Raw genomic sequence first — 26817 nt, 5'->3', positions numbered from 1 at the left:
AAATTTAACTATAGAACTGATTATTTTCAAAGGAAGACATTTGAATGCAGTTTTAGATCTATAAACATTGAATAAAGTCTTTTAAAATGAAATAACAGAGAATCATTGCTAAGAAAGAAAGAAAGAAAGAAAGAAAGAAAGAAAGAAAGAAAGAAAAAGAAATAAAGGAAGAAAAGAACAGAGAGAGGAAGGGAAGGGAGAAGAGGAAAAGAAAAAAAAATGAAAACAAAAAGGAAAAGAAGGATGTGTTTAGAGGGAGACCAAAACATGTCTTAACTGTAGGGTTAGATAAAAGGTGACCAGCCCCTTTATATGAGCAATTGTGATTCAGGGGTGAGGATGAGAAGTTAGTGGAATTCACAGGGGCTTCTGGGCGGTTCCATCGGTTAAGTGTCCAACTTCGCCTCAGGTCATGATCTCACAGATTGATGGGTTGGAACCTCCCATCGGGCTCTGCACTGACAGAGCCTGCTTCAGATTCTCTCTCCCTCTCTCTTCCTCTCTCTCTCTCTGCCCCTTCCCTGCTTGTGCTTGCTGTAGCTCTCTAGCTCTTGCTCGTTCTCTCAAAAATAAATAAAAAATAAACATTTTTAAATAGTTTTTAAAAAGTTAGCAGAATTCTTTTCTGCTAACAAAGTAGCAGTATTTTGCAGTATTACTTTCTGCAATACAAAGTAGATTTTGTGGCTCAGATGAGGAACAGACATGCATGTAACTCTTTTCATGAGACATTCTAGGAATACATAGGCTAAGCTAACTTTGAGGCCCAGTCCTTCTTTGGCTGGGCCAAAGGTGGAAGTTTAGAGATGGTGTTTGCATTCCACAAAGGGCATCCTAAAGTGGTGTTCCTGCTGTAAACTTCATGTGCAATAGCAGCATGAAGCAAACAACTGAAAGAAAGATAGTAAGGTTCATCTAAACAAGAAAACACCACACCAAATGGGAAAGAGAATCAAAGTTCTTGGTCTTTTTTCTGCTGAAATTTTTCTGGGCGCAATTTTGTGCCTGAGGGTCGAACAACAACATGGACATAGCATGGACAAATGCCTTGATCTGAGACACTTACCCTTTCTTTGTACCCGTTTTCATCCCTACCCCTGCAGACAATACCCTTTCACACTAGCCCAATGGTTCATCCCAGAGTGGGCCCATTGGTCTTGTCTTTTTCAACTAATTGCAGATCTATTTGAAGGTCTTCTTTGCCTTTATCTTCCCCAGTGACAGCACAGGGACTACCTTGGACAATTTGTAGTAAGAGTCAGAGTGAGCATATTTATGCTCCAGGCAAACAATGCTGGGGCTCTGCTAGAAGTTTGCTGGATACCTTATGTCAGCTGGCTTCCCTCTAACCACCAACACACATAAGTAGTTAGAAACACTGTTACTAAAGCCCAGGAAGGATGCTGTTCACGCCCTTCCTACAGAGTACTCTGTTCTTCTATTTTGTGTAACTAGGAGGATTGTTGCATTGCCCACACTGTGTTAAAAACAAACAAGGAAATGCCAACAAAACCTTAAAATATCAGTGAGCTCTGTTCTTCCTCATCCCACACCGAAGTACCTGGAAAACAAGGGGATGAAACTAAATAATGAAATGTCATTTGTTTTGTATTGAAAACTGGTTAATTAGTCTTGGGGACAGATACCAGGTATCAGTTATATAAAAAGGTAGTTTTTTTTTTTAAAGTTAAGACAGACTGGTTTCATTTCTTTCTGCAACTTTCTTTAGGTGAGTGGGTATTGTGGATGAAATAAAATCTGTACTACATTTGAACAAACAGACCCCAGGTGCCCAAAAATGCGCAGAAGGGGGTTTAGAGTGGGAGAGTAAAGTTCTTGGTAGAAATTGCTTCATAAAAACCTTGCCATGGCAAAGGCTATTTTATCCAAGAAATAGCCAATGGGACTTTGGGGTGACCAAATATTCCTGAAAAATTGCCTTGTTATCACAAATTCCCCCCAGTTGGTAAAATTAGTATTTTTTAAAAAATAACAACATAAGGAAATGTGAAGTGAGAAAAAAAAAAAAAAAAAACAAAGAATGCTGGCATATTTGCTTCTTAAATTGTTCATTAACACTACTTAATAGAAATGTACAAGCTCATTTTTGAAGTTATTTAAGATGCTACATTAGCAATAATTTGTAGCAAATGTTTCAGCCAACAAATTCTAAGTAATTGTGAAAAGATTTAATGAAATGCCAATTGGATATTAGAGTGCACTGTGGGTTGTTTGAGTTTGCAACTCAAGTTACTCTTACTTCACAATAGTATTCAATTCTCTCTACAGGTATATGGAATGGATGAATAATTGTCTTTATAATTCCAATTAATAGCTTTAAGCAAAGCCACATCCATTAAAAATGTGCTAAAACTCAGTATGTATATTGAACCAGAAACCAGAAACTAAAAGTGAAATAAAACATATTCTTAGAACCTTTGCTCTATGAGAATTCTACATTGTCACTTCTCAAAAGGGAATTACACAAATATTTTTCCCAAAAATGCAATAGAGGGCAATTGTTTCTGGCAAAGATCGAGATATATCTGTCATATTCTTCATTCTTTGTATAAAGAGAGAATTACCTAGATTCTCCATTTGGTAGAAATGGGAGGTATTACTTTGCTTTATTACTAATATTCTCCCTTATTACAGCAGTAATTGCTGGAGAATAGACTATCAGGCCAGGGAGACTTTTCTGCAGTTTTCACGAGCAGCCTATGACCTAGAGAAAATCCTGTTCTCAATTTAGGATGAATACATGAATACAAACTGATCATTTGAGTTCACGAACAGGTTTTGTCACTCACCTCAACACCTCTGGAACTAAACTGACCTCCATGCTTCACATGTGTTTTCCAATATTAACCTTGGATCAGACTTTCTCTTTCCTGAAGATAGAACATGTCCTTGTTTGATTTGGTCCTGTACTTCCCAAAAGACCTGGGAGTCTCATGTAAAATAGAAAGGATTTGTTTCTCTATATTTGGAGAAAACACATCTAGATTTTTATATTTATTAGGCCAACTTTCAAACCTAAAATACAACTTCTGGATTCTCCTTCAATTTCTTTCTGCCTTTAATGTCTGTACAATTCTTATGGCTTAATCTAGCTCTTGGGGTTTTTTGTTTGTTTTGGTTTGGTTTGTTTCTTTTGTTTTGTTTTGTTTTGTTTTGTTTTGTTTTGTTTTGTTTCATTTTTACAATTTTGAACTTCTTTGACTGCACTCTTGAACCTAACCTTTAGTTTGGGCATAACCATCTTTTTCTTGACTGACATTTTTACTACATTGACCTCTAAATAATGGCTTCAACTTATTGACAAAAGTTAAAACTCTAGATTTACTCATAAACATAAAGTAACTCCATCATTTTGTTTCATGAAATATTGTACATCTGGACCATGCCAAAAATTCTAACAAAACTTTTCATTTTCTTCCTAGTGGAAATCATGAAAATTTTACTTGCATTTGGAAAATAGGATATATTCTATTTTATTGGTTTTTTGTTGTATTAGATAATGTACAAAATCAGTTAATAAAGAAGCCTTTTATTCTAGTACATTCAACTTAAATGCATAGTAATCATGCAAAAGAACATATATTAAGCATACCTAATCAGAAAAACAATGAATATTCAAGTTTAATAGGTATAGAGCCACCAGAATCTAACTTTTGCCTATAATTTGATAGCCAATTATATCTCAAGATCGTTTATAACTTGTTTGAAGAATACATTCACACAGAATTTAAAAATATATTGAAACTAATATGTCTTTTTCCTCTAGAGCACAGTGTCCCTATTTGTAGAAAGGACTCACAGAGGAGAACTTTGTTTATTTTCTGTGAATGGCTAGCCTCTAGTTCAGGGTCTTGCAACCCCAGGACCATTGAAATTTTGGACCAGATAATTATTCATGCATTGTAGGATGTCCAGCATTATCCCTAACTATTGCCCAGTATATTCCAATATCCCTCCCATGTTCTGACAAATATACCCAAGTGGGGAAGAGGCACAAATTAGGCCCAGTTGAGAAACACTCTAGATTTATAGTTTTATGCATAAAACTATATAAATAGTCCTTTTTAATGTTTGTTCATTTTTGAGAGACAGAGCATGAATAGAGGAGGGACAGAGAGAGTGGGAGACATAGAATCCAAAGCAGGTTCCAGGGTCTGAGCTGTCACCACAGAGCCCGACATGGGGCTCAAACCCACAAACCGTGAGACCATGACATGAGCCGGAGTTGGACACTTAACAGACTGAGCCACCCAGCCACCCCTCTCTCTGCCCATTTAACAGTCAGTTCTAGAGTCAAGAAAGTTTATAGTCATCAACAATGTCTGTAAAATTTTAAGGTATCCTGCTGACTTCATACCTTGTCTTCACAAGTTATAGACTTAACCATAAATAGTACTTAGTTATATATTCACATGTCTACAAAAGCAAATGGTTGAGTATTATATATAGTAATCAAGTTACCCTTTTGTGGTTTATAAAAGTCACTAATTTCTAGTTATGTAGCTATGCTCTTTCTCTATAGAACTGGTTTTGTGGTGATATTTTATTTATTTAGAAAACTTTTATCGAACACTTACTTTACATGAAACACCATTTGATTTGTTGAGAAATGGATGATTAAGACATGGTCTCTGCCCTTATGACACTTACTAACTTATGTTGGATACAAACATAATAAAATATTCATAGTTTTGTAATAAATTCCATTAATAAGATATGTATGAGTTGTTAATATTTAACATACTGAGTAAACACCTCGAAATTTTTGAAAAGACAATATTTTAAGATAATAATTTCAAAATATTTAATCTGAGAAATTCAAGCATAATTCTGCATCTTTATCCTAAACTATCATATTTGTGCTGCCTCATAATACGCTAAAGAGCCCAGCTGAAAGGAAAGAAAAACTCTTGCCATTATGGGACTACTGAAAATATCCCTGATTGCATCAGTGATGGTTCTGGGAGAAGTGTCTCATTAAATCACAGCAGGTTAAACAACAGTTGATCATAAAAATTTTAAATTATGCTTTCTAAGTAAGGACTTAAAGGATGTAGGTCTGTTTCCATAGGCCCCCTCTCATGACTTCATTACCCATTTAAAGTATGTTGGAAAGGAATCATTTATAGTATAAGAGAAAGGTACACAACCATTTAATTGATGCTGATGTTCAGCAAATGAGACAGAAATGTCAGACCCATCAATTCCTGACCATGTTTTAATAAACAATTTGTATTACCCAGATGCTCTGAATTATTACTGTATTATTACATATCAAATTACATATCAAATTATGAAAGAAAGACACTAAGAAGGACCTGATGGTTTAAAGGCCTCCTCCCACCTCCACACAACCTGCCCCCAACCATCCCCATGTTATTCGAGACCTGAAAGCTGAGCATTCCTGCGGGATGAAATGCCACCCACACACCGAACCACACACGGCCATCTTTTCCCTTTTTGTCATCACCCCTCTTTATGCTTTACCAACTCCAACAAACACAAGAGGATTTATGGTAAATCTGTATCACATGCCATAATACATATTTTATTTTAAATAAAATCTCCCAGGCTTGAAAAAATAATCTTCATTTTATTATTTTATAATGTATAACTACAATTCTATATCATCAGTCTTCTACATTGTTGAAGTAGGATTCTCTAGGGTTTCAAGAATTTAGCACAGTCTTGTACAATGGTGATAACTTTTCAACTGGAGAACCAGTGGATATCACATTTAATCTTAAATCTTCATTATCTCATGGACAAAAGTAACCTCAAAAATAATCTCAATTCCTTAAGGGAGCAATAAAGAGGGAGATACGCACATGCGTGCGTGCACACACACACAGACACATATACACAGAAGGACTAAAGGAGAATGTTCAGACCAACAGTGATGATAGTTCAGGCTGACTGAGACTGATGGAATGTTCTGAAAGCAGAACGAAGGCCAGAAGACTGTCTCTTGGCTGCTAGGATAGGATACGGGCTCTCTTTTAACTCATAGATAAGAGATAATTTGGAAGTTCCTCCTATGTCCTAGGATATATATACACACACTTTTTAGATTGTACAGCTTATTCTCAAAGGAACTTTAGGAATTAGGCAAAAATAGGAAAATAAGGGCATATGGCTGCATTTAAAGAAAGTCCACACAGGAAAATGAGATTTTTTCCCATTCTTTTCCTTTGGATATGATAGCTTACAGAATGCCCATTTATTCTTACTTTGGGGTAGTGTAGGGGGGGTGGGCAGAGGTGTGTGTAAATGAAACGGATTCATAGTAGGTAAATCTTAAGTAGCTAGTTTTTTTTTATGTTAGCAAATTTTACCTGGAAAGGAATGAGAGCACTTATCAAATTTGAATTTGATGTCTCTTCTTTAATATCCTTTTAGGAAGACATATTATTTGGAGGATGAGGGGTTGAAAATATATTCATTCAGCCAATACTCGAGTGGCTACTGAGAACTTATTACAGATGCCTAAGGAGTTGATAACCATACATATGATCATCATCAAGGGCCCGAGAAAATCACATGGCTCCAGTGAATTCTAGTCATTAACAAGACCTGGACAACCTCTATACTACTGCAGGAAGCAACCCCTGGATGTACAGTAAGTACCATCATGTCCCATACATATTACTTAGGTGTCAGATATAGATTAATTGAACCATATTAATTAAGATGTTGAAAAGAATTATGCATTCATATCTAGGCAACACAAAAATGTTCTATATTTGAGGTGCTTTTTAAAGATTTTTGGAACACAATAAAAAGTAGATTTTTTAAAAAGCATTCTAATTTTGCTCTGAAGATCTCCAGTGGACACTGAGGACTAGGCAGTTGTGGCAGGTAGAATAATAATCTCCCCAAAGATGCCAATGTTCTAACCCCCGGAACCCTTAAACATGTTACTTTACATGACCAAAAGGACTTTGCAGATGGGTTTATAGTCAGGATTTGGAGGTAGGAAATTATCTTGGCTCATCATGGTGGGCTCAATGGAATCACAAGGGTACTTAAAAGGAAAGAAGGAGGCAGGGGAGTCAGAGAGGCAGACATGATGATGGAAGCAGAGATTGCATTGATTCATGGCCAGGAGCCAATGGATGTGGAAGCCGCTAGAAACTGGAACAAGTAAGAAAATGTACCCTCTTTGAGCTTCCAGAAGGATTGCAGCCCTGATTATCCACTTAGATTCTGATCTCTGCAACAGAAAGATAATGACTTTGGATTCCTTTAAACTACAATGTTTGTGGTAATACTGCAACAATGTAAAGACTTTTTTTGTATTTTAAAATGTCCATCTATCTATAGGATAGGGAGAATGCATAGTGTTTGGAGAGAATCTGTAGGTGTTTGCAGAGTATAAATAATATGGTATTTGGCATAGTTGAAAAAATATTAATTTGTCCAAGAGTAAACCACTTTATTCTATGGACATGCTCAGTTATAAAAATAATGTAAACATTTATCCCATTTTTTTTAGTCTAGAGGTAAAAATGCTTAGTTCAAAGGAAGAAAATATTAGGAGCCTCATCTCAAAAAATACATTATACATTATAATTACATTATAGCATTGTAAACATAGTAAGGACATCAAATTTTAATATTTCATAAGAAATTTAGATTTTTAACAGAAGATTTGGAAAACAGCAAAAGGAAATATTAGCGATTTATCAGTGTATCACCATATAAATGACATTGTGATGTCGTTTTAAAACTGGGATTGCTTTTTTAATTAAGTGAATTAAAAAAAAACAAACATGACTAAAGAAGTCTGTAAAATATGCTATCAAGTAATTTATGTCTCAACAGTTTGTTATATAAATTGCGTTCTGCTAATTATGCATTATATTTCCCTGAGACCTACAAAGAACAATCTTCACATCTAAAGGCTTTTGGCTTTATTATCTTAGTAATATATATATATATATATATATATATATATATATATATACACACACACATATATATATACATATATACGTATATATACATATATATACATACACGAACATATGTATATATATACTATTTATATTTTATTAAATATGTGTAATATATTTATATTTTATTAAATATATATATTATATATATAACATGTATTTATTTATTTTAACACTTTTTTCTTCCAGTTTTATTGGGAAATAATTGATACATATCACCTTCTAAATTTAAGGTATACAGCAAGATGGCTTGATTTATATATAATGTAAAATAATTACTACAACCAGTTTAGCCAACATCCATCTTGTCATGTAGATAGTATAAAAAGAAAAGAAAGAAAAAAGGGAAAACATTTTTTTGTGATGAGAACTCTTAGGATATACTTTCTTAACAACTTTTGTATATATCATACAGCAGTGTTAGCTACAGCAATCATGTTGTACGTTATATCGCTAGTACTGATTTATCTTATAGCTGGAAGTTTGGATCTTTTGACCCCGTTCCTCCAATGTTCCCCACCCCCAAAATCTGATAACCCAAGTCTCTCTCTTTTTTCAGAGTTTATTTATTTATTTTTTTTTTTTTTTAATTTTTTTTTTCAACGTTTATTTATTTTTGGGACAGAGAAAGACAGAGCATGAACGGGGGAGGGGCAGAGAGAGAGGGAGACACAGAATCGGAAACAGGCTCCAGGCTCTGAGCCATCAGCCCAGAGCCTGACGCGGGGCTCGAACTCACGGACCGCGAGATCGTGACCTGGCTGAAGTCGGACGCTCAACCGACTGCGCCACCCAGGCGCCCCTGGAGTTTATTTATTTTATAAGTGAGATCATCCAGTGTTTGTCTTTGATTTATTTCATTTAGTATAGTGCCTTCAAGATCTATTCTTTTAACCCTCTTGACTGTTTTATGTGGCTCTGACCTATAAATCCTTCCTTTGTTTCTATAAGTCTGCAGATATATCCTGGCTTCCTTTGAACATCTCTATAACATCATGACAAATACTGTCATTTACTTTTTTATGAGAAGATAGTTAAACTGTTTCTTTAAGAGACAGTGAAAAAAAAAAGCTAAGATTTTATTTAGGAATCCTCTGTATTTCATAAATATTTTAAACATATGGATCTTAATGAAATAAAAATAGATGCTCAAACGCTATTTATGAATTACTAAAGAATCCTTAACTTTCTGTCATTTACTCTCCTGTTTCTCTCCCATCCCACCCTCAAAATATATGGATATCTGGAAATTCTATATTTTCAAACAAAAAAAAAAAAAGAAAGAAAAAGAAAAAGGCTTTTCTCAGTGCAGCCTAGAATGTCAATGGAGAGATAACGGCAAAGGATCCTTAGGCAGAGGGATCAAGGAAAGTATTACAAATGGATGAGTGGGGTAGAGGAGTTAAGTGGTTTGAGTTTTAAGTATCTATTTTACCAGACATATTTTGCAATTCTTTCCATCCTTATACTTTAGGATAGGGATTTTATAACTCAATGCTGACTCTAAATCCTAGAGTCCTATATATCTAAATATATATAATTTTTTTTTAAGAGAGAGACAGAGAAAGGGAGAGAGAGGGAACGTGAGCAGGGGAGAGGGGCAGAGGGAGAGGGAGATGGAATATCTTAAGCAGACTCCATTTGAGGGCTGAGCCTGATGTGGGGCTTCATCTCAAGACCCGGGGATCATGACCTGAGGGGAAATCACACGTCACACCCTTAACCGATTACGCCATCCAGGTTTGCCAGGGGACAACTTGAATAAAAACAGAAGCATGTTTCCATCAGTGGCCTGGTTACACTGACATTGTCTAGAATACATAATAATTAGGTCTGCATTTCTTACAGAGGTGATTGTCTTATTGCCTTTTTAAACAAGCCTTAATTTTAACCTTGTGTTTCCAAAAACTTTTTTATAACACCTGAAAATTCCCAACAAAGTGAAAAATTTTACACATCTCTCATTTGGTGGAGTTTTATGTCTTACATTTTCCAGAGTCAACAAGTAGCAATTTTCTTTACTTATGCCTCGACAATTTTCAATACCTGTATTTGTTAAATATCTTACTGTAGAACAGATTTAAGTCTAGAAAGCCATAATAAACAATTAGGCTTGTGTGCTTAAGAGATCATTCACTCAATAGGAAATTATTTAATCTAGTTTCAGATGTATATAACACTAACTTAAAACAGTACTTGTGGTGAAAATAAAGTTCCCTTATAGAGAAAAAGATACATCTGTAAAGGTAATAATTCGGGCCCTAAAAGACCAAATTTCTTATAATTAGCATCGAACTCAATGCTATTGTGAATTAATTACACATTGGAAGAAATTAATAGTACATACAATATTGGTCACAAGCTCATTTTGAAGGCTGTTACTAATTCCAAGTCAGTGTTACTTGTACGGTTAGAAGTTAAATACTAGAGCTTTGCTCTAATCGGGAAGATCCAAAAGAGTTGTTGCCTGAATGTGGTATAGACCGAAGCATCCCTACGGAAGTTAGTAATGTTGCCTTAGGGAGTGGAAGGAACGGCAGGACTCTGGCAAGGAGGTTGAAGATACAAATTAAAAGCGTACAAGTATGTGAGGGAATTGAAACTTGATGTTCATGAGGCAGAGGTTAGGCAAATTCTCACTGGCAAAGTTACAATAAGAGTTAAACACAAAAACATATTCTGCAAATCTTGGTAATCAAAACCAGATCTGGACCTCTGCCATTAATCTGACCCCAGTTTCACCACACCTATAATTGAGCCCATGTAAACTAGACATATGAAAACTGCTAATTTATCGAAGGAATTTGATCTAAATGTTGTTAACGTTGTTGACAACTGTGTGGTTTCTAACCAAAGTGGGAATGTATTTGCTGTTGTTTTAGTTCTGCAACTTTAAGTGGAAAGTTTTTTACTTCACTGTTTTTTTTAGAAATGTATAAGAGAACTATGATTGATTTTTTTTAAACAATTTTTAACTATTTGTTTATTTTTGAGAGAGAGAAGATCCGTGAGCAGGGGAAGGGCAGAGACAGACAGACAGACAGACAGAATCCAAAGCAGGCTCGAGGCTCTGAGCTGTCAGTACAGCCTGATCCCACAGACTATGGGATCATGACCTGCGCTGAAGTCAGACACTTAACCGACTCGGCCACCCAGGCCCCCTGACAATGATGATTTCTTGACCCTCATGGCTAGGATTCAAAGGAGAAAAGTCTCTGGTTGTTTGCATGAGTTCTAATCTTTCCTATAGATGGCTGATGGTTTGCCTCAACTTCACTCCAGGGGAACAGTTCTAATGTGAAAGACAGTGGTTTGCGGATGTTGTAACCCAGACGCAGTTTCAGATTTAGACTAAACTCTCCTAGACCTACGCTTCCTGAAGAGCTTTGCCCCCTGAGGTTGTCAGAAAATCTCACTTTAGCACCAGAAGGAATCTTAGAGTCTAGGGCATCGCCTGAGACCTGACTCAAGCTTCTTAGGCTTAGATTTTCAATCTTCCTGAACTCTGATTACGATGGAAAGGTGTTAACTGAAGAAAGAGTTCTATTTTTACCTTCAGATGGTCCTCAGAGGCTTTCCTAGAATCAGTGAGTAGAATTAACTTGAGGAATGGAAGGCAAGCCACAACCTGTGGAGAACTGGCTATCCAAACCCGGAAGACAGATCTTGAGAATGCTCTGTGCTATTCAGCCAGCACTCAGCCTGCATGAAGGATCTTAGCTTCAAAGTTAGTTTGGGAGCTATTTGCAATTATGTTGCTTCTTCCAAACCCACCAGTTGGGAAGTGTCTTTCTGCTCAGGCTGCTGTAACAAAATACCACAGACTGGGTGGCTTTAAACAAGAGAGGTTCTAGAGGCTGGGAAGTCTAAGGTCAAGGCGTGGGCAGATTCATTTCCTTATGAAAGCTCTCTTCCTAGCTTGCAGATGAAAGTCTTCCCACTGTGTGCTCACATGGCAGAGACAGAAAGCAAAAAAGCTCTCAGCATCTCTCCTTATAAGGTCACTAATCCCATCATGAGGAAGCCACCCTTATGACTTCTTGTATGTCTAATTGTTTTCCAAAGGCTTTATCTCCAAAGACCATCATATGGGTGGTTAGGACTTCAACATAGGAATGGGGGTGGGGGGGACACAAATCAGTCCCAGATTTTTAAGTTATGGTATCTTATTTACATGGTATTTTACTTTGCAAACAGCCCAACAGAAGGTTGAAGCAGAGACGTAGCAACAGCTATGTCACGGTGAGTCTCCAAAGTAGCTCACGCTCAGGCATAATTTTAGCTAAAAGTCATGTGATGCTTAATTTAGCAAAATCTACTTTCAGTAAATCACAAAAGGAAATCAATACTAGGGTTACTGCAATTCATCTTGACCTAACCCATGAACAGAAAAACCCAGCACGTTTTCCATCAAGATAGCACTTTAAAAGAGAGCGTTTTGTGCTTACCATTAACTAATTTCTTTTAAGAGAGGAAAAGTGATGCTGCTTTGTATCACAGTGCTTCTCGACCTACCTTCATAATAAAGGGGTTTTCTAACTTCGAAGATTTTCTATTTTCATAGAAAAAGCATTAGAAATTGATTGTGATGCTCCTTTACCATTTCTTAGCTCTCTAAACCCCCCACGGGAAATGGGGGAACTTGCGGCATAATATAATCAGGCTAAACAACCACGAACAGTTGTAGTCCAGATTGTCCAGGATAGATGGTTGTGGAGCCTTCAAAAATAAGTAAGATCCAGATCCAGACTGGGGCTATGTCCTCCAGGAGACATAGAGGAGGGCTGTCCCTTCTAGGAAGAGGACGCCATAGTGGCCAAAATAGGACACAGAGGTGTCCTCACTGTGTATGAAAATGGTGAGCAGTCACTGTGGTTGCAGCCAAGCAGCCTTTCCTCGACTAATGGAGAGAGAAAACATAAAAGATGAAGAGATCAAAAATATGTTTGATATGAGACCAATAGACCAGTACACCTTCCTAAGAAATTAGCCTTCACAGAGTGTATTTAATTAAAGGAAGAAATTTAAAACACATGCTTTTCTTTCAGGCAATCAGAGCAAACACAACTGAGAACAAACGACTTCAAGAGTATTGAATTATATGTTGTCATTCAAAGCAATTAACAATAGACATAGTTAAGAGGAAAGCTTTGTGTCAGACAAGAAGCCTATTCGGCTAGGTTTTTTTTTTTGTTCTTTTTTTCTTTTCAAACATCCCTTACTGCTTATTAACCATGAAATGCTGAAACAGTTTCAGATATATTGTAAATAAAATGATGAAATTCTTCCACTGTGGGTAGCGCACGGTAGATTGTCTTAATTTTATTCTCTTTTATTAGTGAGACAAGTCTGAGGAGGGAGCAGGGAGGAGGAGGGAAGGGAGAGAAGGGTGGGGAATAGAGGTCAAGGTTCTTTATTACTACAGATTATTTCTCAGACTAGTCTTTTCCTTGGAGATAGGAGCTGATACACATCAGCTTACATATCAACTATAGCAGTCCCTTCACTTAGAGATTTGGTATGCTCTCTCGAGAGGCAAAACCTTCTAAATAAGAAAGTGTGAAGCACAGACAGACGTAAGGCTAATGAACTAAAGGCTAAGAAACAATCTTCTCGGAGAGAATATATGCATGTGAATATATGTATGTAGATGTATATCCCCTCAGAGGATGTAGAATCCCAATATCACAATTTTATAATATCCAACCAGTCATGTTTTCAAGCAAAGAAATGTTATATCCACTCTACTTTTAATATAAGTCTTTTGCATTAGTAGGATCTTTGTAGATCTCGGGAAATAAAGTCTAATTTTTCAGTGGGCCTTTTAATGGACTGTTTGAGTAATTTTCCAAACTCAAACTATTTGAGTTATTTACATATGCATAGGAACCCGAATAAGTGTTTATTCTGACAGTGAAGTATAAATGCGTGAATTTACTGCTCTATTCAGTATTACTATTTTTAATTCTAGTTCAAATAAAAACATGTTGCTGACCTTTTCCTTTTGATACTATAATAATTTCAATTTATGGCAAGAACTATTTTTCAGCATTTCACCCCTGAATATAAAGAATAAATTGTAAAATACAATGGCTGTCCTTCTAGCACAGACACATATCCTGTAGTAGACATTGTCTTTGGTCCACTGGATGACCGAAATACTGTGATTTCACCTGGAGAGCTAAATCTGGGTGTTCAGCAGAACAAACACATTTATTCTTAATAACTTTATTTTTTGGGAAGCTATAAATCAGACATAAGCATTTTCTCTAAAACCTTCTTTTAGATGAAGGTGCCTGTGTATGTCGATGGGCATTCTTTTCTAAGTTACCAGAAAAAAACGGTATGGAATTTATTTTTTCACTACTACAGAGATAAAAGCCTGCTAGATTCAGTTAGAGAGAGTCTCACCTTTATCCTGAAAAAGTAGAACTTTTTAAATAAAAATATGTACCCAGTAGACCTCAAATGTAAAATTGGCTTTTAAAATGTATTCACTTTCTGTACCATGAAAGTTTAATAGCTTGAGCTAATATGCTCACTCCTGAAGGACTATTTTCCCAAAACATTTTGGTGCCAGGGTTACACGTTCAAGTGAAAGTGTCCACCGAATTTACAGATGGACCAGACAGTTTCTGAGGCAATTCTACACTTCCCTTAAATGGAACATGCGCCATTTAAAAACAACGTCTCTGTTTATCAGATATTAGAGGATATGATTTGCTTCAAGCTGTGAAGCAAATCTGGCAATCCAGTTAAAATCAACATGAAAGTTTGTAAAGCAATTTGTGGCCTGCAGTACAAAGTGCTGGGTTGATCTCTAAGTAAGTAAAGATGTTGCTCCTGAGGGCAACAAGTATAGGACAATGCAAAGGTAATGTTTTGTTTGTCTACATTTCCCAATGGGTGCAAGTTTTAATAAATTAACCCAGCATTGATACGAATGTCCCTGGTATAGCAGAGTTTGTATTTCTAATTACCTTTTTTAAAATCTTTTTTTCACGTGGATTTATTTTGAGAGAGAGAGAGAGAGAGAGAGAGAGAGAACATGCACGCACATGAGCAAGGGAGGGGCAGAGAGAGAAGGAGAGAGAGAATCCCAAGCAGGGTCCGCCCTATCAGCACAGAGCATGATGGGAGGCTTGATCTCACAACCCACAAGACCGTGACCTGAGCCTAGATCAAGAGTCAGTGACTTATCTGACTGAGCCACCCAGATGCCCCTGTATTTCTAATTTTCATTCATTAGCTCACTCATTTCTCTTTTAGCTTTGTTTTTCAATCACATAGAGTTGGGCCAAGATATAATTATTTGCTTTAGTTCTTCAACGTGTCTATGCTTTTAATCCATCCTCACGAGATGGGAGATGGTTCTCCCTCAGTTCTGCATATACACCACCTCCTTCACGTGTGCAAGCATCTGAGAGAACGAGGAAGCCAGCGCTGTTCATTGTCGAGTTGTACTATTAACTGCCCCTTTAAAATTGCTCCTGAGTTTGTGAATAATAATCCTTTTTAAATTAGCCCTTCTATTTCTCTCGTGCTGGCTTGCACTGCTATATATTTTAGCTTTTTTTCATCATTTAGTCACAAGGCTACCCATTATCTAAAATACATTAATCAAAAATAAATAGATAACATTACTCAGACAAAAACTTGACTAAAGAGTGAATATCTCCGTGTGTAACTCCGGCAAGCTGGCTGACTAGATTTCCCCAGAGGCATGCATAGCCCATTCTAATTCTAAAAATTTGTTTTAGCTCAATTGCATAATGGCAACTTTCAATTAAAAAGAAAAAGGCTTACTCATTGATACTTCAAATCTATATTCCCTTACGTAGATCACTCAAGTTGCGACCGATAAGATGGTACTTGCCATTTTTAAAGAAAATCAGTGACATAACTCAGGCTGTCCTTTTTTAATTTGTACTTGTGAAGCTTGAATCAGTTGCTGGAGAGTAATGTCAAGATTTCAGTCTTGTGAGAGAATTAGTCTTCGCATGGGTTTGCCAACTTCACTGTGTCCCGATTTGTTTTACCAGTAGAATTTGAGGAATCCAGTTTTAATGACTTTCGATCATAATTCTCTACCGAATGAATCTCGTGGAACTCTTTGTACTTCTCCAAGGCTTAGTTTTAACATTCTTTGGCAAACAGCCCGTTCTCACAGATTTGCCAGTTGGAACATAAAAGTGGAGCCCATTATCCTTTTCAGCCAACATGTTGTTTAACACTTGACATAAGTCTCAGGCTCTGCACACACTGCAGTTCATCCACGCAGGAACAGTGAGGCTGTCCTCTACAAATATGAAGTCATGGATGATGTATGTTCATGGATAATATGCTCTGATGTACCCTGGAGATTTGTGCCCCAGAGTGTCTTAGCCACTGCCGTGTGCCAAACACAACTTAAAGACACTATGCCTACCCATAACGAAAGCTACTTTTATGCCTTTATTTTCCAAATGAAAGCAGCCTCTACTTGTGGCTCCAAAGCCTTCTTATTCCCGAGCCCGACAAGAGCATTCATACCTCTTGGAGGATCTGTTTTGTTTTGTTTCACTGCAGGTGCAGGGAAACAGCATTCCACGAATTCCGTCAAGTCTGTCATTGACCTTTTCTAGCTGGGTAGAAAGGATGCTGGCTTCTTAGAAAATATGATGGTATAGTATGGTGGGTAAGAGTGAAGGTTATCGAACCAGACTTCCCAGGTTTGAATCTGAGCTCCATTACTTGATTGATGCTTAATTATGGACCCAATATTTAACCTCCCTGTGCCTTAGTCTACTTATCTGTGAAATGGGACCTAGTTCCTTTGCCTCAAAGGATTATTGAGGGAGTTAAATAAATCGATGTATATGTAAAGTTCTCAAAGTAGTGCTTGGTACAAAGAAAGCACTCAGTAAATGTTAGATGTTATTGTTGCTATATACATTATTATTATTATTATTATTATCATTTAAGGTAAAGTGACTTTCATTTCATAAATTCATACATTTTCATTTAAGCATCTTTATTTGAGTACATGGTCACTTCCAAACTATACTCAGAAAAGAAATAGAAATTCTGATTTTAGCATTGATTTTGTGGCTATATTCTCAGACCTACATTGATTGTCCCCTACCTGTTAAAATTTTATTATTTGTAGCATATTCCCCAAATCAGATAGTCATGGTTGAGGTAAATTCTTGGTTCAATCTAAGGCAAAGCTTTTAATCCGTGATGCAGCTGAATGCTGCAGTTTAAGTCCCAGATCCTGGACATTCGTCTCCCCCAATATAATCTTAATAAAACCAGCAACTCATACAGACGAAACTTTGCAGAGTTCATAAAGCTGCACAGTCCAGTCAGCAAAAAAAAATTGTTTTAAAAGCCATTCCAATACTTAAATTGTGCTTCTAAGGAAAGGTCAGTAAGTCTCTAAGTCACAACCCATAGCAGCATTTCTCAAAAGGATATTTTTCCTTCTCACTGTTCTTTCCTGAACCTCCTAGCATTCACTTCCTCCTTTCTTTGTAATGTAGATTGACTTAGGTTCTCCGGCCAGGGAACCAGTTTGATAGAAACCTAATCTCCTCAGTGAGTATGGGGGGCTGGGGAGAGAGGGAGAGGAGAGGGGATGAGAGGAGAGGCATAGAACAATCACACAAATGTTAATGAATTGGGTCCTGAAATCAACTTGGCAAACCATCAAATGTAAAATTATAAAACCAGAGAGCTTATGAATTGTAAATATACTTAAAACTGCTTTTTTGAAACATAGGGAGGATTCCGTTTCTCAACATATTTTGAGCATTGACTACGTGTTAGAAATTAGGAAGATTTCGTCTCTTTTTTCTCAATTAGGTAATAATACAATGGGAGAGACACCCAAGTAAAGCAACATTAACTTGATGACAGAATTATGCCAAGGATGATATGAAAGTGCGAGCCAAATGCTATCTTGTGGGTCTGTTTATTTTAGGGGGAACGGCAGACAGCTTTCTTAAGGTGATTCTGAAAGTATTTTTGTCATTTATTTCAGACTGTTACTGTTTCATGTTCTTAGAGATATGACAATTTTTATTTGATTTGGTTTGTGTTGTTCTGTTTCAGTTTTTTTGTTTCTGCCTTTTAACTCTGTCATAGTATATTGTTTGCTCGCGTGTTGTTATTTTAATTTGTAATGAACTCATCTGAAAGGAGCATCTTTTTCATCAGCATTGTGTATATATGGTTGTACAGATGATATGGTAGCTAATATGATATTGTCCCCAAAATCACATTATAGGTTAAATTAGCTTCCCTGGGTTGACATACACATCAAGCCATCATGTGTGGCATTGTTTCCAAGGAAAACTTATTCTCAATTCAAGAAAATTCAACTTAGAATGGAGTGGCGGAGACCCTAAATCTAGAATGTCAAGGCTTAATATGTTGTTCTCTCTTTGCACAATGCTAATTACCCTGTGTAAGAAGCCTGTTTTGCTTGACTTTATAACCTGCTAGTTTTATCCAAAATATATGGCTGCATATTTATTTGTATTTTCCACTTAATGCACTGAAATAAAAATATAGTATTTTATTCTGCTGCTGGTTATTACTTAGGTGCTGAATTTATTTTGTCCTCTCTGCCCTTAGTTGTCTCTTATGCCGGTTTTAAGTTTATTTACTTACGTTGAACTGTGGATGGTGAGAGAAATGAATTGATGCAGGTGAAATCTAATCACAGATAATACAACAGCTGCTGCTAATAAAAATGGTCAAAGAAGTCTCTAGCAAAATAAGACTCTCCCCACTCCCCAAGCAAAAATGGAACTTTAAAACCTGCTGACATTAATAGGAAAATGTGATGTAAATTCATTCAAAAAGTATAGCAAAGAAAACCCCAAATGTTCCTGGAGAATTCAAAAGAGGAAATAGCAAATTCTTCAAGATTTTTTGGTGTGCCTTTTTTTAAATTTTTTTTAACATTTATTTTTGAGAGACAAAGAGAGACAGAGTGCAAGCAGGGGGTGGGGCAGAGAGAGAGGGAGACACAGAATCCGTAGCAGGCTCCAGGCTCTGAGCTGTCATCACAGAGCCCGACACGGGGCTCGAACTCACGAACCGTGAGATCATGACCTGAGCCGAAGTCGGACGCTTAACCCCCTGAGCCACCCAGGCACCCCATGATTTTTGGTGTGCTTCTTTAAAAAGTAATCAACCTAGCAAAGCATGTATTTGTAGTTGACCACAATTCTGCAATTTTTGCCCTGTTCCAAATTCATCCAAGTAAATAAACGATATACGGTTTTAAAATTGTGCTCGTTAATATGAAAATGAAAAATGATTAAAGAGGGCCTTCAGAAAGTGTCATCTCCTCATGAAGAAGATTTCATTTCTCCTGTCACGATCTCTGAGATCACTCTCTCTGTTTTTGCAATACGTTTAGCACTTAGGGTTATACGGTTCACTTTATTGGCTGTCATTAGAACGTAAACTCTGGTAGGACAGGAACCATGTCCATTTTGTTTAGCTTTCAACACCCACCTCTAACAAATGCCTGGCAGGCGGCCGTAGATCAGTCAACACTCACAAAATGAATGGATGAATGTGTAATTCAGCAGAAACTAGAACATCCTAATGGCTACGTAGAATGGCATGTAAAGGATAAAAATGAATATAGTGGTTTCAGATTCAGGAAGGTTGGACAGAAGATGTTCAATACAGAGAAATCAGAAGGTCTAGATTGTGTAATAAAGAGGGTGGGGGATGTTGGACTTGAGTGTTAGGATACAATCAGGAGGAGCCAGGCTATCGCATGATTTGCAGATGAAACTAGATCTTGTTACTCTATGGAAACAAATTCAGTACCCACTGAGTCGTTGATGAGTCTGATCAGAGGAGAAAGGGAATTTTATTTGTATTAGGTATGTATTGTAACCCCTGTAGCCTATTTTTAGGGGTGCCAGTGTACTTGGTCTTGACCGGAACTGTCGTTGGAACTTCGAGAGAAGTTCCACAAACAAAGAAATGTAAGTCTAACACCCAAGGCGCTGATAATGGCACAGGCAGGCTGAGTCTGAGAACCCAAGAGAGAGTTCCACAGGGCCAGGCAGAGGGTCCTTGGCTTCAAGCAGGACAGAATCAAATGCCAGCCAGAGGAAGTGAAAACAGAGGTTATTGAATAGCTTAAGTGACAGGTAGACAAGAGCAGACAGAGTGTCTGGGAGACTGGAAAAGGAGAGAAGAGTGAATCTCATCATTGCTTGGGGTCAGGGGTTTATATTAGAAAAGGGCCTATGTGTTCTTCCAGGAATCCAGGTTAGGGTCTAGTGAACAGTAGGTGTTATTCCGCACATCACCAAAGCTAGGGGGATACTGATGCCAGTGTCAGCCAAGGTTTGTTTGAAGCTAATGTCCTGCAACACTAGGTGTTATTGGGTGTGTGGGGCCTAGAACAAAACTCAGAGCATGAGTAACTTTCTCCGCTTCCCCCTTGAAGTGGGAACATAGCTTCTTTGGCTTATTCAGAGACTAAAATATAGAACATGAGTAAATGGGACCTCACAGAAAAACAGAGATAGACAGAGCCTTTCTAAAATGGAGTCCATCCAGCTTCCCTACTTCATTAAGAAATGTAAATTTTTTCCAAGAGTTTCATGGTGAGAAAAAAGAAGGAAGCATTTCACACATTAAACCACAAAACACTCCAAACATGCCTGTTAGCCTTTTCTCATATTTACAAAAATTCCTCTCAAGTTGAGAGCTGCCACAAATCCTTCTCTTCTCTCTTCCTTGTAAACGGGTTTATTTCTTCTTTGACCCGCATTCTAATCCTCTTTTACCTTTCTTCTATTTCAAATTCTTATCATGATGTCTTTCTAATTCTTTTTTTTTCTTTCTTTCTTTCATTTTAATTTTTTTTTAACATTTATTCCTCTTTTGAGAGACAGAGAGAGACACTGTGAGCAGGGGAAGGATAGAGAAAGAGAGGGAGACACAGAATCCAAAGCAGGCCCCAGGCTATGAGCTGTCAGCACAGAGCCGGACACAGGGCTCGAACCCACGAACCATGAGATCATGACCTGAGCCGAAGCCAGATGCTTAACTGACTGAGCCACCCAGGCACCCCCCTTTCTTTTTCTCTTAAGATGGAAAAATACAGCCATTTCTTCCCACTCCCATTTTTATCTGCACCCATCATTTCACTTAGCAAAACGGTTTTCTTCAAAATTCATCCTTCTTAAAAGGCCTGAGAAAAGGAAAGGAGAATTATAAATGGTAAGAAAAAGAATTTAAATGCCACACAGGAAAACAACATATATTATAGAAAGTGTCTTAGAGGAATAATCAGCAATCTCACCTTGGAATCTCTAGACAGTTCAGCTCTGTGGCAGAATAGGGTGCAAATGATTGTTTCCATGAGGACCCCTTCATGTGCTGGGAGAATTTATAAAAAGGAAATTTAAAATGGTAGATGTATACCTATGCTATTAAAAGGAGTGGGGGGAGTTAAAGATGACTCAACTTTTTGAGAAAAAAATTGAGTTGGGATATTTGGGGTTGGTTATGAGGTGGTAGGTGGTTATTAAAGGGAGGGCCAGTTATGATTGTGGCAATGAGACAAATGAGGTAAAAGAGGAACGAAGTTGGCCGCACGTTCTTGAGAAAGTTGGACTAAATACTAGAATGGCCATGATATTCTTCAGGACCTTAATTAAGAGTTGTTTTCGGTGCTGAGGAGACTCCCTTCTGCTTGCATTGATGAGAAAATGAAGACCAGTTTCAGGGGGAGTTTCAGCAGCTGCCTTAGCCCCTTCAGGCTACTATAATAAAATACTACAACTGGGTGGCTTAAAAACAACAGAAATGTACTTCTTTCAGTGCTGGAGTCTGGAAATCTAAGATCAGGGTGACAGCAGAGACAGGTGAGGGCCTTCGTCCACCTGGCAAACTTTTTGTTGTTTCTCACGTGGCAGAAGGGGAGGGATCTCTCAGGAGCCTCTTTTATAAGGGCACTAATCCCATTCTTGAGGGTGGAACTCGCCCCTTAGTACCCTCCCTCCTAACCCCCTCACCTTTGGGGGTGAGGATTTCAATGTATGAATTTTGGGGAGTCATAAATATGCAGACCATAGCAGCAGCTCAGACAGGTTGACAAGTAACAACATCGCACTTGTACCAACTGGGTAAGTCTGACAGAGTATAAAAATCAGGGTTATTTGCATTGCATAGCCCTTGAGAGTGGTTTTATTTTTTATTTATTTTATTTATTTATTTTTTTTGAGAGAAAAATGGAGAGCAAGCAGGGGAGAGGCAGGGAGAAAGGGAGATGGAACTCAAGCGTGCTCTGTGCTATCAGCACAAAGCCCAATGGAGGGCTCAAACTCCCCAACCATGAGATGGAGACCTGAGCCAAAATTAAGAGTCGGACACTTAACCAATTGAACCATCCAGGTGCCCTGAGATTTTTTTTTTCCAATCAGGATTACTTTTCCCAAAATCAATGTAATTTCTCCTTCAAAAAGAGATCTTCACTTTTCAAAAATTCTCATATCTGTTACAGTCAAGAATGTGGTATTGAGTCAAGAAGAAAGCTCCCTGACCTGTCAAAATTCATTACACAAACATGGTTATTCAGGTCAATTATATTATCCATCATTTTTTATACAGCGCTGAATTATCAACACTACTGAATTGATACTAAATGGATCCAGGCATCTTTGATTTTTCCAAGTATCTTTGACTTTTCAAATATCTATAATTTTTCAGATCTTGTGACTGTTTTTCATAAATTTTTGTCCTTCGCTTGCAAGCCACTGTCATCTTTGTTTTGTCATTACATATATAGTCACTTATATATAAAATGTTGTGTATATAATGCATATAATTCTTTTCTTCTGAAATGGGCTTTGGGGCACCTAGGTGGCTCACTCAGTTAGGCATCGGACTTTGGCTCAGATCATGGTTTCGTGGTTCGTAGGTTCAAGCCCCGCATCCAGCTCTGTGTTGACAGCTCAGAGCCTGGAGCCTGCTTCGGATTCTGTGTCTCCCTCTCTCTCTGCCCCTCCCCTGCTCATGCTCTGTCTCTCTCAAAAATAAATAAACATTAAAAGAAAAAAAGCTTTATTATGAAATGGGCTTTTAAAGGTATTACAGCTTACATGACATTTTTACTATGCCCATTTGAAATGATTTTATTATTTTTTTAATTTATTTATTTTGACAGAGAGAGAGAGGGAGGGAGGGGCAGAGAGAAGAGAGAAAGAATCCTAAGCAGGGTGTGCAGAGCCTGATGCATGGCTTAAACTCACAAACCATGATATCATGACCTGAGCCGAAGTCAGACACTTAGCAACTGAACCACCCAGGTGCCCTGTAAAATAATAATGTGATCTAAATGAAAACAAAATATACTCTTTTCTAAGTAAAATGTGTCAAAGCAAGCAATTTGTGAAATGGATTTTGTCTAAAATTTCTCTCTCATGCTTATACACGGACATATACTTCTGTATCATTCTCCCAAACCCCTTTTGAAAGCCATAAATAAAAATGGATTTTAAAGATTATTTTTCTATCAAAGATATTCAGCTCATTGCAAAAATTCACTAAAGCAAGCATCATCATTCCCTGAATATATTTTAATCATTCATATATTCTTTTATTCAATAAATATTTATTGCATATCTGTTAAGTACCAGACATTGTTCAAGTAATTTGAAGAGCAGTAGTTAATAATGAAGGAATTCTTGAGCATGAAATTTGAATTCATTACAATCTCAAAAGTTACATTACATATAAGGATGAAATTTTTTTTTTAATATTTAAATTAAAAGCCAACTGGGGCGCCTGTGTGACTCAGTCGGTTAAGCATCCAATTTCGGCCCAGGTCACAATCTCGCCATTTGTGAGTTGCAGCCCAGCTCCGCTCTGTGCTAACAGCTCAGAGCCTGGAGCCCGTTTCGGATTCTGTGTCTCCTCCTCTCTCTGCCCCTCCCATGCTCAGGCTCTGTCTCTGTCTCTCAATAATAAATAAACGTTAAAAAAAATTTTTTTAAGCCAATTAATTTCAAAATATTGACATTTCTTTCAGAAAACTTCTATCATATAAAATGTTCCTCTCCTGTACTTGAGTACCTTGAAAATTTTAATAAACTTTCAACTCGACATTAAGACACCAGGTGATGATTTATTAATAGTACTTGATACATATTAAATACTATCCTCCTAGAGCGGCATTCAGTAAAATAGATACTGTGGGTGAGTTATTCTCTATGTGATTTTTAAAAATTAGACTAGTTAAATGCATTCAATTTGTATATGCCCATAGAGTTTGTCATATATTAATTTTTGTATGAATTTAATGAGCTAGAATTTACTATACACTTATTTTAGAGATTTTTATTTTGTTAAAATAGCACTCATCTGTTTATTTCAGTTTGGTTCAATGTTAAAATCCATGAAAGACACACATTTTTGTTCTTCAAAAGTCAAATCATTCATTTTAATTGAAGTCAGATGTTTATTTTCTATAATTACATTTTTGGTAGGTGAATGAACAGAAGGAGCTACATGTTTAGAAGTTCTTTAAAAAAGTCTTTTTAGAAGGATATTATTTGTAATCTTCTTAGGTTATTTCCTTGGACTTTTACCATTTCTCTGGAGGGAGATAAATAGCTTTTAATGAAATTCATTTTGTCCTTTGCAATTTCAGGAATTTAACAGTTAATGGAGTTTAAAAAGAATGTACAGCCTGAGGGAAAACTGAAAGATTTTTTAGGTTAAGTTTATTAATAAAATTTTGATATAAGATACTGTTTTCCAAAATTACTCTCTTGTCATCACTATAGATGTCTTTGTTTATTGAACCATAGTCTTAGCATATGATCCATTCGGAGTTTATATTAATCACATGTGTACATATAAAATCATCTGTACATAAAGATGTAAATCCTATTTTTGAGTTATAAACATGCTTAGGCTATATTTTAAGACTGGGGGGGCGCCTGGGTGGCGCAGTCGGTTAAGCGTCCGACTTCAGCCAGGTCACGATCTCGCCGTCGGTGAGTTCGAGCCCCGCGTCAGGCTCTGGGCTGATGGCTCAGAGCCTGGAGCCTGTTTCCGATTCTGTGTCTCCCTCTCTCTCTGCCCCTCCCCCGTTCATGCTCTGTCTCTCTCTGTCCCAAAAATAATAAACGTTGAAAAAAAATTAAAAAAAAAAAAAAAAAAAAAAAAAGACTGGGAAAATTACTTGTGTAAATAATTCATTTTTTTAATATTTCTCAAGCTAAGATTTCTTTACAGAGCAGTTCATATCTCACAAATATTTACATGTCAAGGAAAACAGGCAATTAAAATTTTATCTATTATAATCATGAATATTTGAATAAGCAAAAATATTTTTCCTGTATGTTAGCATAAACATGGCAGCGTTCTTACACAAATCTTAACGATATGACCCCGATGAGGTGAAGGTGTCAACACTGGCTTCTGGCTACTGTTTCTCTAATATTTTTATTTGTGTTTTTCAAAATTTACCGCCATGCATGCTATGTTTTACCTTTTGTGCTTTTATGATTATAGTGATATATCTAAACAACTAGATGTCTGCCATCTAAAATGAGTTTATACTCACAGAATAAACTTAGAAACTTGCATGAGATCTTTTCGAGCGTATTTAATTTAGATGACAAATGTGCAGCTTTCTATTTTTAAAAAAAATCTATTTTCCTTTGGTAATTCAGTTGCTATGATATTTGGAAAAGCTGACAGAGCATTTTCAATTGCAAGGCGTACGTATTTCTCAGGGTTTATATTTTACATTCTGATTTGTGGTCCTAGTCAATCAACTTGATTAAATTGGTTTTATACCAGGTTGCTGTTTAAAAGAACATCAAGCCAATTCTGCTTAGTGTCTGAGCAGTAGTAATTTAGATGTGTAGGGAAGTACGTAATATCTTCCAGAGAAATAACTTACCACCATAGAATGACTTACGGACAAAGAATGGCAAAGTAAAGGGACAATTATATATAACAGAAAATATACCCCTTTTTACATTCATAAATGTGTATGTTTTAAAAGGAATAGTTTATTAAATGACAAAATTAATTTTCTACATTCTTGGAGCAAAGTTAGGAGATTCATTTTTCCTTTCTTTTAAATTAAAAAAAATTAGTTTATTTATTTATTTTGAGAGAGAGGTGGGGCGGGGGTGGGGGGGGTGGGTGGATGGACAGAGAGAGCGGGAGAGACAGAATCCCAAGCAGGCTTTGTGCTGTGTGGAGCCCAAAGCAGCTCGAACTCACAAATCATGAGATCATGACCTGAGCTGAGATCAAGAGTCAGACACCTAACTGACCAAGCCACCCAGGTGCCCCTTCCTTTTTTTTTTTTTAATGTCCTTATCTGAATCTCCTTTATCATAGAATATTATAGATCTCCCTGGCACATTTGGGCCGGCATACTTACATAAGAGATAAATGAGGGGAGCATCTGAACAAAATATATTGATTCATATGGTGGTTTTCCTGCAGAACAGTTGTGTGAAGTTCCTCATACGTCCATTTCAGATGTCCTAGAGACTCATCCTTAACTTTACAATCCATGAAGATGGAGGGACAAAATTTTCACAGTGGCTTTAGAAAGCAACAGGAATTTTGCCTACTGTTCAAAGATATGATGAGGGGAAAAAAAATTAAAAATTAAGAAGTGCCCCAAAATGAGTCAAAATCTTACTCTCTGGTAGAGCCCTCATTGGCTCCAGAAAAAGCCAAAAATGTTAGACGTTGTGCATGACACTTCAATACTGTGACCACCTAGGCTCATGTAACTGCCACAAAACAAAAAACCCAGCTGAATTTAACGTCATGCTTTAAA

General features: G+C 37.0%; 1 long non-coding RNA gene across 1 annotated transcript in view; it reads left to right on the top strand.

Annotated features, from left to right (window-relative positions):
- Positions 1–6424: 6424 nt before the first annotated feature.
- Positions 6425–26817, top strand: part of LOC147581498 (uncharacterized) — a 225684-nt gene continuing 205291 nt past the window's right edge. Inside the window, exon 1 of the long non-coding RNA XR_015249683.1 lies at positions 6425–6640. This is a non-coding gene — a long non-coding RNA (uncharacterized LOC147581498). The remainder of the gene's footprint in view (positions 6641–26817) is intronic.

This window comes from Puma concolor, chromosome B1, assembly GCF_028749965.1.
Source record: "Puma concolor isolate L17-30 chromosome B1, mPumCon1.1.hap2, whole genome shotgun sequence".
NCBI lineage: Eukaryota > Metazoa > Chordata > Mammalia > Carnivora > Felidae > Puma > Puma concolor.
The sequence above is the reverse complement of the archived record's forward strand: the minus strand, read 5'-3'. Positions and strand labels throughout refer to the sequence as shown.